Here is an 8,818-nt window from a genome sequence, read left to right as displayed (position 1 = left end):
CAACTACACATTGTTGTGTCATATTTCAATTAAGCTAACTGTAGCGCTTTTGATACTCAGGATTTATTTTGCTATGTTAGCATTCCAACTGTTAGCATGTTAGTAATTGGTCACGTTCCATTTGGAATCAAACTACACTTTGTGTCAAATTTCAATAAAGATAACTGCAGCGATTTTTTTGCTATGTTAGCATTTCGTTGTTAGCATTTGGTCAGGTTCCTTTTGAAATAGTGGCCAATTACACCCTGTTGTGTCAAATCTCAAAAGATAACTGGAGCACTTTTGCTAATCAGGATGCTTTTTTGCTATGTTAGCATTCCAACAGTTAGCATGACAACATTTGGTCACATAACATTTGAAATAGTGGCAAAGCACACATTGTTGTGTCAAATTTCAATGGCTTTCGCTACTCAGGATGCCGTTTCGCTATGTTAGCATTCCAACTGTTAGCAATCGGTCACGTTTCATTGCAAATAGTAGTAAACTACACTTCAATCAAGCTTAGCTATTTTGCTATGCTAGTATTGCAACTGCGAGCATGTTAGCATTTTATAAGTCATCTTTAGCCCATTCAAATAACTGAAATGTTGTGTTTTGTGTATTCAAATTGATAGCTCGCTATACGTTAGCGTGTCATATGGTAAGATTTGAGTCATTGTCGTATAGTAAATAGTATCTTCCAAGCGCTTTTTCCTTCCAAGCGTGGAGGAAGGAGGAAAGGGGCGTGTCCCTGGTTCCGAGCCCGGTGGCGGTGAGAGGCAAGCGTGCAGGAATGTGCGTAAAAGCGTGCGTGTGTGCGCATCTGCCAAATAGGGCAAGAGTCAAAATGTGTCTACTGCGTCTGAAGTTAACGGCTAATCTAACACCGAAACCGAGCGGGACAAAAAAGGAGCGCTGAAGCGAGGACGAATGGACGTCCCGCAGGTTTCGCTAGCTCATTTCAAACTGTTAGCGACTATCAAAACACTTTTGGATCTTAGCCTTGTGTGGAACAGGAACGCTAATGCTAAAAACAAGTCTAAGCGCAAAATTGTCATTGAGTTCGTGCACAAGGAATGCGTTTACATTGCTTACGTGCCTCAATAGGGGCTGCTGTTTTGCTTAGCAACAGTGTGTTATCGTTGTGTGGATGAATATTGCTTGTGCAAACAATTGACGTAATGAAATTGTTTTCTTCTTCTTTTCATCTTTTTTGATGGGGAAAAGGAAGGCGTGTGGTTAACTTGTAAATTACACCAGAGACTATTTATATGCTGCTGTTTTCTTTAGCAAAATTACAAATGAGGTAGTAATTAGTAATCGATGGGACAAAAAAGGCATTTACTTTGTTGGCTCATTTCATTGTTCTTAATAGGTTTTGCTATTTGATTAGCGACCGGTTTCAAATGGATTCCACAGTTCACTCATTCAATCCCAAAGACGTAATTTTTTAAAGCGTCCATTTCATCCCACGTATTTATTTGTATTTCCCTTGTTTTTCCAAGTGTTTGGCTAAAAGACTGTCTAAAATGGCTGTTACTAAACTGGGTACTAAAGTAATCATTTACTTCAGATAATTAAGTACCAAAGTAATGAATTAGTTTAATTAACCTGGGAAATTAATACTTTAGTGCACCATTTAATCAATAACTTAACAATAGACGAAAGTAATAAAAATGAAAGTATTTGATTACTTTAGTACTAAACTACTTACAATAATAGACCAAATTGGATTCTTTAGTGTCTAATTTGTATCTAAAACAATTGACTTTAGCAGTGGCTTACCTAAAGCTGAGGTGTCAAACATACGGTCCGCGGGCCGGTTCAGGTCCGCAAACGGGTTTAATTTGGCCCGCGAGATGATTTTGAAAACAAATGAAATGAAGTGTTTTATGATGAATAGTAATGCTAATGTTTTATGATTAACGGTGACGTTGTAGTTGTACAATTCGGGACAGAATTAAACACGCGTAAACGAGTTTGACACCCCTGACCTAAAGTAATCGGTTACTTGTACCCAAAATAGTCGATTATTTTGTACTTAGTTCGTTTAGTGGCAGCCATTTTTAAGCTTTAGGATTCCTTTCTTTGAACTGACATGATAAGGTGGGCGTTATGTTAGCTTTTGATGAATTCAGAAGAAATGCGAAGCGAGTAGCCCGTCCCTTTTCTCCTGGTGACCCTAAAAATACCGAGAGCACTCCACCGCACTAACCTCGCTCTCCCACTCGGCCCCGCCTCCTCCCGCTCCTTGCTCAAGTTCCTAGAATCTGGCTGCGGTTGTTCTGGGACTCCGGCCCGTACCGTCGGAGGCTCCACATGGAGCCGGCATGTGCTTCGTCCGATTGGTCCGACCGGCGCCGGTCGGGCCTCCTCATTGGGCCGCCGCTTGTCTGTTGTCCTCTCCTGCTCCTGCGCTGGCAAATCTGCGCAGAAACATTTGAGCTTGACTTGATGGCTTGTTTCCGTGCGCAGCAACTTTTCAATGTCAAAGGGCAAGCTCACAAAAAAAGATAAAGCGCTAATAGATGTCAGTGCCATTTGGTGCTAGCCGCTTAGCTGATTGAGCACGACCCTGGGGCCAAACTGCGGCCCGGGGGCCATTTGCGGTCTGCCATTCACATTTTAGCGGCCCGCACCATACCAAAAAAAAAAAAAATCATGTTAGGCAGAATTACAAGTGAAATAAAGCTACGTTATACAGAAAAAGTATATATATATATATATATATATATATATATATATATATATATATATATATAAATTCACAGGTAGTAAGCTGAAAAACGTACTTGTGACAAACCACAGTGAGTCCTGAGCTGTCAAATTTAATCAGTTAATCAACAATTAATCGATTATCAAATTAGCCAACAAGTATTTTGATGAATCGAGTAATCGCTTAGCGACTGTTTAATATTGAATGAACAGAAACTGGGGGAAAAAAGTGGCTAGCAATGCACGTTAATGCAAAAATTTCATCTGCTTATTTGATGAAATAACTGATAAAATAGCCGATTCTAAAAATATTGCATAGTGACAGTCCGAGTCAATACCAATACAAAGCCGATACCAATACAAATACTCAACTCAAGTTGTCAACAATACCAAGTAACGATACCACAATGATTCACAAAATTTCCCCCCAAAAAACAATAGCAGATCATTCATTAAAACATCTATTCCAACATAGCATTTTCTTTTACATTTCTTTAAACAAATAGCAATATTCTCTTCATCAAAATCATAATTTCTCGGGCTGCCATCCAACAGTAATTGATTAAATAAAAACAGCGATTGGGGAAAAATGCTTTAACAATACACTTGAGTACCAAGTGAAATTATATCCGATTTTTGCATGAAATAATCACTAAACATTTGCAATGAACTGCACGAGTCAAGCCCGCGGTAGCTGAAAATCCCTGCAATATGGTCCGTATGAATTTGATGTTCTTGCTGCAGAAAAATGTGCAAGTAGGTGACTCACAAAAAACCTTGGCAAATCAGCCAGAGTTTACTGCTGAATTCATCTTATTTGATTGAATTAAAGCCTTTAAACCGTCAACCTTGGCAAACTGGTCACGCCCACGCTAATGTCGTTAGGAAGTGATGAGACCTTCAGGAACTACTGTGTGCGTGCACGCGCGCGCGCGTGCGCGTTTAACTTCTTCTCGTGAGACAGTTAGTTGTGCTATTGTGTGATAATCGGCGGTAACAAGAAGTGGAAGAAAAACTAACGTAATCTCCCAAATACAAGACACATTTTTTCCCCCAAATTGAAGGCTTAACACTGAATTTTTATTTATTTGTTTTTTTCAACAGAATTATCGAAAATGCCACATAAGGAGTTTTGACGCACGCGTGCATTTTTATGCATCGGCCATATTCTTATTTTAAATAATTACCGTAACGGGTGGACAGCCGGTGCCTGTCGCAGCTATCATGTTAGCCGAGGTCTTTACAGCATTATTTCACATGAAAGAAACGAGCAGACAGACCCAACGTCCGAGTCCATCCTTATTCACACGCAACGATATTACTAAAACCCTTAGGACTGCACTGAACTAGGACTAGGAACCAGGGGCTAATTCAATTGGACACCCCTGACATAGAATAATAATCACGATTTCAACATCAATAGAATCGTCATGATTATTTTTTAATTAGTAATCATTTCTGATTGGCCAGGCCTACTCAAAGTGGTCTGAACCATTTGTGTGAAATTACAGTTTACTTAAGCGGGCTGCTTAATGCGTCGCTCGCGAAAGTAGTATTGGTAGATCACATTGCGTCGGACGACAAAAAAATGTCCAATTGGAAATAGGTCGGGATTCGGACCCAGATCCCGTTGGTTAGCCCGCCCGTGCAGTTTTGCATTACGCGTTAGCTCTGAGCTAGCGGAATCGATGGCAAAACTGCGCGTGGATTTTTGTTTGTCTATTTAGCCGGATAAGGCATACAATAGCTAGCTAGCCGACGCTCGTTTATTGAGCAACGGCGACAAGAATGAACAAGCATCAAACGTTTATCTGAAGCGCTGTGGCGCAACAACGGCGCAGTACTCGGTACCACTTGCGACACAGGCGGCGTAACGTTCCAGATAGGGCTCGCTATCGCTCAGCGGCAGAAAGAGGAAGAGCCAGAGCGGGGGGGAGCGGGGGGGGGGGGGGTGGGTCGTGCGGACCGGGCGCCCCGAGAGGCCCCTTCCTCTTCCGAATCATGAATGAAGCAGCGGCGGGCTTCCGAGCAGACTGAATGGAGAAGTGATGCGTTTGCAGACTGCGGGAACATTTTGTATCCTGCAGCCTTCCTGTTGATTCACGCTTCACTGTGTGTGCGTGTGTGTGTGTGTGTGCGCTGGGAATAGTCTCCCCAAAATAGCTCAAGTAGGGTTTCGAGTTAACGGTTACATTTTGGGGTTGCAAGCCATCATCGGGACATTTGAAAACACAATGAGGAAAAGTAGGGTTTCAAGACAGGATTAGAGGTTCAAATTTTGGATTTTTTTTTTTTAATTAAGGTTAGGGGCTCAAAGTAGAGGTTCAAGACCGGATTAGGAGATCAAATTAGGTTTTCAGATCATAGGATTGTAGAATACGGCTTCAAGTCTGCGTTACAGTATTCAAGTAGGGCTTCAAGCCAGGGTTATGGTCTCAAAAGTATCTAAACCATGTCGAGGCGTTAATCTGAACGTTCATGACCCCTTTAGGGTTTCCAAATAGCAATAATGTTTTAAGTTAAGGTTTCAAGCAAAGGGTTAGGGTTTCAAATGAGCAATTAAAACCAGGGGTGGGGGTTTGAGATACCATTAGGGCTGGAGTGTTAAAGTAGGGCTTCAAGATCAGGTTTAAAAACAATATTAGCATTCCAAAATACGGTTTCAAGATAGTGTTAGGGTTTCAATGTCAGGTTTCGTGTCAGGGTAGGGTTTCAAAGTAGGGATAGGGCTTCATGTTAAGTTGTGTAATAAACGGTTAGGGGATCTAGTAGGGTTTTCATGACAGGCGTTAATTTAGAGGTCCATGTCCACTTGAGGGTTTCAAGCTAGGGTTACAGTTTCTAGTAAATGTTTCCACACACGATTAGAGCTTCAAATTTTGGTCTCAAATCAGGGTTAGGGCTCAAAATGAAAGTTTCAAGGCAGGCGTGGTTCATGGATCAATTTTGAGTCTCAAATGCAAATTAGGGTTTTTAATTCAGGTTTTAATCTGGTGATTTTAAAGACTTTAAAGAGCTTTAATATTGGCTTAAATATAAAGTAGGGTTTCAAGTTAGGGTTGGGGTTTCAAATTACGGTTTCAAGTCAGGGTTACGGACTCCAAATTATAGTTTCAAGGCGGGATTCATGGATCAATTTTAGGGTTTCAAATCCGAATGAGATTTTTTTTTTAATTGGGGTTTTAATAAGACTTTAAGGGGCCTTAAAATTGCGTTAAGTGGAAAAGTAGGGCTTTAAGCGTGTCTTGCAGTTACACGTTAAATGTAGGGTTTTGAATTCCAATTTCAAGACAGCGTTGGATTTCAATGACGGGATTTTTGGATAAAGGTGGATGCCGTGTGGCACATTAGATTAGCGCCTACCTCAGGTGAATGGCGGTACTGCGCCTCTACTTTTGCCCGTGACAGTGTGTTGAGTGTGTGTGTTGCTGATAGTACCAGAGTGTGTTTTCTGTTGACCGTTGATAGTCTGATCGTCAGTCGGGATTCACTTATCTTCCCGAACACACCACACCACTGATTAACACACACACACACACACACACACACACACACACACACACACACACACAACTGATTTCCTCGGTAATCCTGCCCAGTTTTTTTGTAATATTGTTTAAACTGCCACTCGTGACACAAAAAAACAGGAAAAAAAAAAAGCTGGAGTTGCTGAGGTTTAACGAAGTGTCACTCGTGATGACGTTTCAAGCAAAAATCGTTCCACGTTGGGGCCGATTGATGAAGACAGATGACATCACTTGGACTGATTAGTGAACTTTGACACACTCTCGTGACCTTAATGTCAACGTGTTCAATACCACATTCTTTCATTCTAATGCTGTATGCGTAGTCACCGATACCAACTAGCGATACCACTAATACGTTTGACACCCCATTAAGAAAAAAAAAAACATGAATAAATTGCAATTTTTACAAAATAAATCTAGTAAATTATAAAACTAGTCCAAGAAAGCGCTCGGTCGATATTCGTATCGCGAGTACACATACCTTGAGCTAGAGGGATCCAAGAAGGACATTTTAAGATGTAGACTATCTGCTCAGTTTGTACTCAGCGCTTTTGAAACACAAACTTTGAATCAACACAAAGATAACTGCAAAAAAATAAATAAATATATAAAACTTGGATATCGACTTGGTATCAGCGGCATTCATAAGTTAATGATACTTTTGAATAAGGTCGCGTCAGTACTCAGTCTTAATTTCATGACAGGTTTAGGGTTTCGAGTAGGGTTTGGTGAGGTCCGATACCGGGTAATGATATCAGGCCGATTGATACCAGGCATTATTTCGTGGTATAAGTTCTCGCATTCGCTAATGATACTTTATGTACTGCCAATCATTTCGAGAAATTGGAATGTCCCATACCACTTTGTTTCCTTGTCTGATACCAGTCCAACAATACCCACTTGAGTACTACTATTCACCAATACTAGTACGAAGCAATTTTGAAACCACTTTAGCCGACTCAAAAATACGATGCTGTCACGTCGGGCGCACGGCGACGGCGTCCAGAATTCCTGGCTAAGCTCCACCCAAACCGCAGGGAGCCACCGGCGCCACACGGTGGTCTCCGCGCCACACACCGAGAAGAGAATATTCCCGCACCCAAGGGGGGGGGCAATAGTTAGAGGGTCGCCGCATTCCACGCAAACTTGGGAAATAGCCAAAGCCAAAGACAGCTTCTCATTTGGGTTTGCTTCGGAATTTGATGAATCAATTGTGCGGCGGACTTTGACTGTGACAATAGACACAAACATAGCAGCAGCTGACCGAGAGGAGCCCCGAAATGGAGCTCTGCGGGATTCCGCAAAGTCGCCTGCTCTTAAATACACCAGCCCTTAAATACTCGACAAGTACTCTGCTCCGCTTTGATTCTTTTTCATTTTTTTTATTTTGGGATACGTAATGTGCCGTTGTCAGCTGCATGAGTAGCGTGTTGCAGGGTAATCATGTAGTAAATAGTCTTCGCCAATAGGTGGCAGCGCATTACTTTCAGACGAGATCTTAAGGGGTGTTAAACGGCATCGATTTCGGTCCCGTTGATATAACTGTGATTAGAATGACTTGATGTTTTTAATATATAGAATCATCTGTACGATGTAGCTGTATAGAACAAGAATAAAAATGTGAGAAATATTACCTATTTAAAAAAAATATATATGAATAGTAATAAATGTAAAAAAAATCCATAATACACACACATAATACACACACACACACAAACACACACACCGAGAGAAAGTGAGAGCGCGCCGGTGGCGCTCTTCTCATCCTCAGCCCTCAAATTACGAGTTTCCCGGCGGCCAAAGGGTAATGACAGACTTCCTACATTCCCGGGAAGTCAATGCGAGCGCATCCTGAGAACCGGTCCGAGTCCACGTCAAGTCAAAGGACAAGAAGAAGAAGAAGAAGAAATCCTCCTGTCCTATCTTGAAGCCCTCATTTGAAAGGCATGTGCTTGAAATTTCAAATCAAGTTTAAAACTTATGATTGTCCACTCTCACTTTTAAGATACTTTAAAAAAAAGGTATGCTTTGTGCTGATGAAGATATCGTTATCAGATGGTACTCCAGGCAGCATTATCGGTATCGTATCAAAAAAGGTTGTATCGGGACACTCTTATTGGGACGCGGTCATTTGATAGGTTCAGTTGCAATCATGATGAAATCAAAAACAACTACTACCTGCTTTAATAGTCACAGATTGACAATGTTATGGAAGTTAGCCTTGCCCTTGGTGCTAAACATGCATATCTGGCGTTTCTTCAAAACATTTCTTGTCAAAATCGCTCATTTATTTGACTTTTTTTCCCAACACAATTAGACAGTGGTGAGGACCGGGGACTCCCGGTTCAAGATGGCGGCCAGGTCCGCAAGCTCTCCTCCAACCAACCGAAGCTCCCTCTAGTGGTTATTTATCCTTCCGACAGCCGGCATCTCCTCTCTTTCCACGTGCGTCAGTATCCTGATTTTACCGCCATCTATTTCCTGGAATCCCAGCCCCTCGTGTTTATCCCTCCGCCTGACAAGACGAGCTAGATCCTACTTGCACCATATTTTCCACCGCGACGCCTTCAACGCCGGTTTTCCCGCCAGGGCTAATC

This window comes from Hippichthys cyanospilos, chromosome 9, assembly GCF_059441005.1.
Source record: "Hippichthys cyanospilos isolate Australia breed blue-spotted pipefish chromosome 9, RoL_Hcya_1.0, whole genome shotgun sequence".
In the NCBI taxonomy this organism is placed as follows: Eukaryota; Metazoa; Chordata; class Actinopteri; order Syngnathiformes; family Syngnathidae; genus Hippichthys; species Hippichthys cyanospilos.
This window is presented reverse-complemented; position numbering follows the sequence as displayed.